The sequence below is a fragment of the Cebus imitator genome, unplaced genomic scaffold (genome assembly GCF_001604975.1).
Source record: "Cebus imitator isolate Cc_AM_T3 unplaced genomic scaffold, Cebus_imitator-1.0 Scaffold810, whole genome shotgun sequence".
NCBI lineage: Eukaryota > Metazoa > Chordata > Mammalia > Primates > Cebidae > Cebus > Cebus imitator.
In genome coordinates, this window is record NW_016108125.1 from 113,658 (window position 1) to 118,692 (window position 5,035).

Consider the following 5,035-nt stretch of genomic DNA (forward strand, 5'->3'; position numbering starts at 1 on the left):
CACTGTTCTAGTACCAAAAAGGTGGTGGCTGCTGAGAATAAAGCTAGGCTTAGGCAGGAATCAAGGTCATGGTCTACCAACCAGATCCTCTTGGGAAACAGCATTGGACTCATGAAGTGCCAAGAGAGCAGGTGGTGTGGCTCCACGGGAAGGCTGGAGAATCTGGGAATCAAGCAGAAGCACTCATTGTTCTGATCATGTAAATACAAAACTGTCAGCTACTACAGCCATCAACAGAACATCTGGCAGGACAAGCAGCTCAGAAGATTTATAGCCACAGGGTAACAATGGACTATTATCTGCAGTTAAGGTCCTCTTCCTTCCTCTTAGGGCTTGCTTATTTATTTATTTGAGACAGAGTCTTGCTATGTCACCCAGGCTGGACTGCAGTGGCACAAGCTCGGCTCACTGTAACCTCCGTCTCCTGGGTTCCAACAATTCTCCTGCCTCAGCCTCCTGAGTAGCTGTGATTACAGTCAGGTGCCACCAAGCCCAGCTAATTTTTTGTGTGTTTTTAGTGGAGACGGGGTTGCACCATGTTGGCCAGGATGGTCTCAAACATCTGACCTCATGATCCGCCTGCCTCAGCCTCCCAAAGTGCTGGGATTACAGGTGTGAGCCACCGTGTCCGGCCGGGTTTATTATCATTATTTTTTAAGCAAGGGCTAAATTCTTTCCCTCTCTTGGGCACCAGTGAAGTATTTAAGAAAAGCAGTCACCAACTATAGTGAAATTTTAAAAGACAAATTAAAAGGTGCCCCATAAAACTGCATACCTCAACCATACGTTGGCTTTCTGTTGAAATTGCTCTCTGTAACCCTGATGTGACAGGCAAGCAGTCCAAACCCATGCCATCTTGGCCCCTGCGACTTGTAATAAGTAACTAAGGTCTGTAATTTCCACCCTACCCAGACAATGTGTAAACTATGCTTATCTTGACTTCCGTGAACCACTTAAGTAACAATTGGAATGACCAAAGTTCCCTGGCCCTCAGAATGTCTGAAGCCCCTCACGCTTACCCCCACCCAGGAGGTGGTTTACAGGCATAAAAGGTCTTGACACCCTCCCTTTGAGGCCGTGGGTTAGAGACACTCGAGTCTTCAGCACCACCAGCAATGGAGACCCTGTAATTTGGCCTAGTCTTTGTCTCAGTGGTGATTTTGCGCTCCCTCAGTTACAACAATAAGTTACAACATAAAGACATCTCATGAACTATCATAAGAAAAAGAGGAAGAAATTAAGACACTTTTTATTATCTTTTTGAGACAGGGTCTTGCTCTGTCCTCCAGGCTGCAGTACCCGGATGCAGCCTCCCAAGTATTTGGGATTACAGGCCTCCGTCACCACATTTTTGTATTTTTAGTAGAGATGGGGTCTCACCATGTTAGCAAGGTGGGTCTCAAACCCCTGACCTCATGTGATGCTCCCACTTCGCATCCGACCAGAAAAATTAAGAAATTCTCAGATAAACAAAAGCTCAGAGAGTTCATTACACTGGGTCCTACCCTGCAAGAAATGCTAAAGGGAGTCCTTCAAGTCAAAACAAAAGAATGCTAAGTGGACATTTGAAGCCACATATAAAGACCTGTATTATTGGAATTTTGATTCATATCTCTGATTTTAATTATTTTATTGGATTTAAAAGAGATGTGTAAGCATAAGTCTGTGTTAAATATATAATTTATAAAAAAACAAATTAGGCATGGTGGCATGCACCTGTAGTCTCAGCTATGGAGGATCACTTGAGTCCAGGGGCTGGAGGTCACAATGAGTATGACAGTGCCATTGTACTCCAGCCTGGGTGACAGAGTGAGACCCTCTCTCTAAAATATAGATATACTTTGTAACAACAACATAGGACAGGGTAGAGCTGTCAAGGAGTAGAGTATTTGCATGTGATTGAACTTACTAGTTTAAAATCGATTGCTATAACTTCAGGATGTATTATGTAATCCTCACGGTAATTACAAAGAAAATATCTATAGAATGTACACAAAAGGAAATAAGAAGGGATTCTAAGTGTGTCACACCAAAAAAATCAATTAACACAAAGGAAGGCAGAAGGAAGAAAATGAGAAACCGACAAGCCATGCAGAAAACAATCCACAGAGTGGCACCTGGAGGCCCCGTAAATGGTGTGCTGGAGTCCTCCCAGAGGACCTGCTCACTGAGCCCTTGACTGTGGGCCTCATGGCAGTCACCCAGCAGGGTAGTGAGTTTGGTCAGATGATAGTCTTTAAAAATGCAAATGAATTCTACAATCAAAAGACTAAGAGACTTACACATTCGTTGAAAGTGAAAGGATGAAAAAGGATATTCCATGCAAATGGTAACCAAAAAAGACGAGGAGCTAGACTAATATCAGACAAAATAGACTTAAGGTCAAAAGCTGTTTTAAGAGATAATAACAGTCAATTCACCAAAAAGAGGTAACAGTTATAAATGTGCATGCAGCACACCTCAGAGCTCCTAAATACATGAAGCAAACACCAATAGAGTGAAAGGAGAAACAGGTAGTTCTATGGTAACAGTAGGCGACTTTAACATGTCATTTTTTTTTTTTAGACAGAATCTGACTCCGTTGCCCAGGCTGGAGTGCAGTGGCATGAGACAAGTCACTGCAACCTCCAGGATTCAAGTGATTCCTGTGCCTCAGCCTCAGAGTAGCTGGGATTACAGGTGTATGCCACCACACCTGGCTGTTTTTAGTAGAGACAGGGTTTCACCATGTTGGCAAGGCTGGTCTTGAGCTCCTGACTTCAAGTGATCCACCTCCCTTGGCCTCCCAAAGTGCTGGGATTACAGGCATAAGCCACTGTGCCTGGCCCAATAACTCACTTTCAATAATGGATACAACACCCAGACGGAAGATCAAGAAGGAAACAGAGGGCTTGAACAATACTATAGACAAATTGGACCTACCAGACATACACAGATGAGTTCACCCCGCAGCAGAATACACATCCTTCAAAGTATATGTGGAATGTTCTCTGGAAAAGATCATATATTGGGCCTCAAAGCAAGATTTAATACATTTTAAATGACTGAAATCGTAATAGCAAGAGGAAAACCAGAATATTCACAAATCTATGGGAACTAAACAACATACTATAAAAACTATGGATCAAAGAAAAATAGTAAGGAAAATTAGAAAGTATTTTGAGACAAAACATCAAATCTTATGGGATGCAACAAAAGCAGTGCTATGACGGAAATTTGTAGCTGTACATGCTTACATTAAAGAAAGCTGGCCAAGGGCGGTGGCTCACACCTGTAATCCCAACACTTTGGAAGGATGAGGAAGGCAGATAACCTCATGTCAGGAGCTCAAGACCAGCCTGGCTGACATGGTGAAACACCATCTCTACTAGAAACATAAAAATCAGCCAGGTGTGGTGGCAAGCACCTGTAATCCCAGCTACTTGGGAGACTGAGGCAGCAGAATCCCTTGAACCTATGAAGAGGAGGTTGCAGTGGGCCAAGATTGCACCACTGCACTCCAGCCTAGGTGAGACAGCTAGACTCCATTTCCCCCAACCCCTACCCCCACCCCCCCCACACACACACAAAGCAGCAGCAGTCAGGCATATTGACACTGTTCTATAATCCCAGCTACTTGGAAGGCTGAGGCCAGGAGATTGCTTGAGCCCGGGAATTTGAGACTAACTCAGCAAGTGACAAGACCCTCTGTCAAATAAATTAAAAAAAAGGAAAAAGCTCTCAAACCGCAATCCTACCTTTGTACCTTAAATTATTAGAAAACGAAGAACAGCCTAAACCCAAAGCTAAGAGAAGGAAGGAAATAATAAAGGTTAGAACAGAAATAAATAAAACAGAAGATGGAAAAACTGACATAACTACCAAGGAGATTGAATCAGTAACCAAAAACTTGACAAGAAAGAAAATTACAAGAACAGATGGCTTCAATTGTGACTTATACCAAACATTTACAGAACCAACACCAATCCTGCTCATCTTCAAAAATCCTGAGAAAAGAATACCTCAAAACTCATTCTGTGAGGCCAGCATTACTGATACCAAAGGCAGACAAAGCAGCAGAAGAAAACACACCACTATCCCTGATCAATACAGATGCAAAAGTGCTCAAGAAAACACTAGTAAGGAGAATTCAACAGTGTCATAGATGAATTATACAACATGATCAAGTGAGAGTTATTCCTGGAATGCAAAGGTGGTTACCATAAAAACATTAATGTAAGATACCACATTAACAGAATGAAGGAAAGGAAACACATGACGATTTGTTTCAATTAGTATAGAAAAAGCATTTAATGAAGTTTAATATCCTTTCATGATTAAAAACATACTGGCTAGAAATCGAAACAACCTCAACATAATAAAGGTCATATGAACAACCTCCAGCTAATATCATTCTCAATGATGAGAGACAAAATTTTCCAAGATGAGGAATAAAACAATGATGCCTGCTTTCACAGTTCTGGAAATCCTAGCCAGAGCTATTAAGAAAGAAAGGAAAAAGAAAAGGCATCCAAATTGGAAAGGAAGAAGTAAAATTTTCTCTGTTATCAAATGACATGATCTTCTTTGTAGAAAATGCTGAAGACTGCCCAAAATAAACTGTTAGAACTAATAATATCTCCAAGTTTCAGGATTATGAAATCAACATACAAAAGTCAGTTGCATTTCTACACACTAACAGTCAATGATCCAAGAAGGAAATTAAGAAAACAGTTCCTGGCCGGGTGCTGTGGCTCACGCCTGTAATCCTAGCACTTTGGGAGGCCGAGGTGGGTGGATCACCTAAGCTCAGGAGTTCAAGACCAACCTGGACATCATGGTGAAACCCCACCTTTAAAAAAAAAAAAAAGAAAACAGTCCCTGCTGCCTTGGTTGTGCATGCCTATAGTCCCAGCTACCTGGGAGGGTGAGGCAGGAAAATTGCTTGAGCCTGGGAGGTCAATGCTGTCAGTTTTTATAATGATTATACCTGTGAATAGCCAGTGTACTCCATCCTGGGCAACATAGTGAGACATAATCTTAAAAAAAAAAAAAA

General features: G+C 41.9%; 1 long non-coding RNA gene across 1 annotated transcript in view; it reads left to right on the forward strand.

Annotated features, from left to right (window-relative positions):
* Positions 1-3,911, forward strand: part of LOC119469749 — a 12,852-nt gene extending 8,941 nt beyond the window's left edge. The window contains exons 2-3 of the long non-coding RNA XR_005198593.1: positions 1,648-1,649; positions 3,898-3,911. This is a non-coding gene — a long non-coding RNA (uncharacterized LOC119469749). The remainder of the gene's footprint in view (positions 1-1,647; positions 1,650-3,897) is intronic.
* The last annotated feature ends 1,124 nt before the right edge of the window (positions 3,912-5,035 follow it).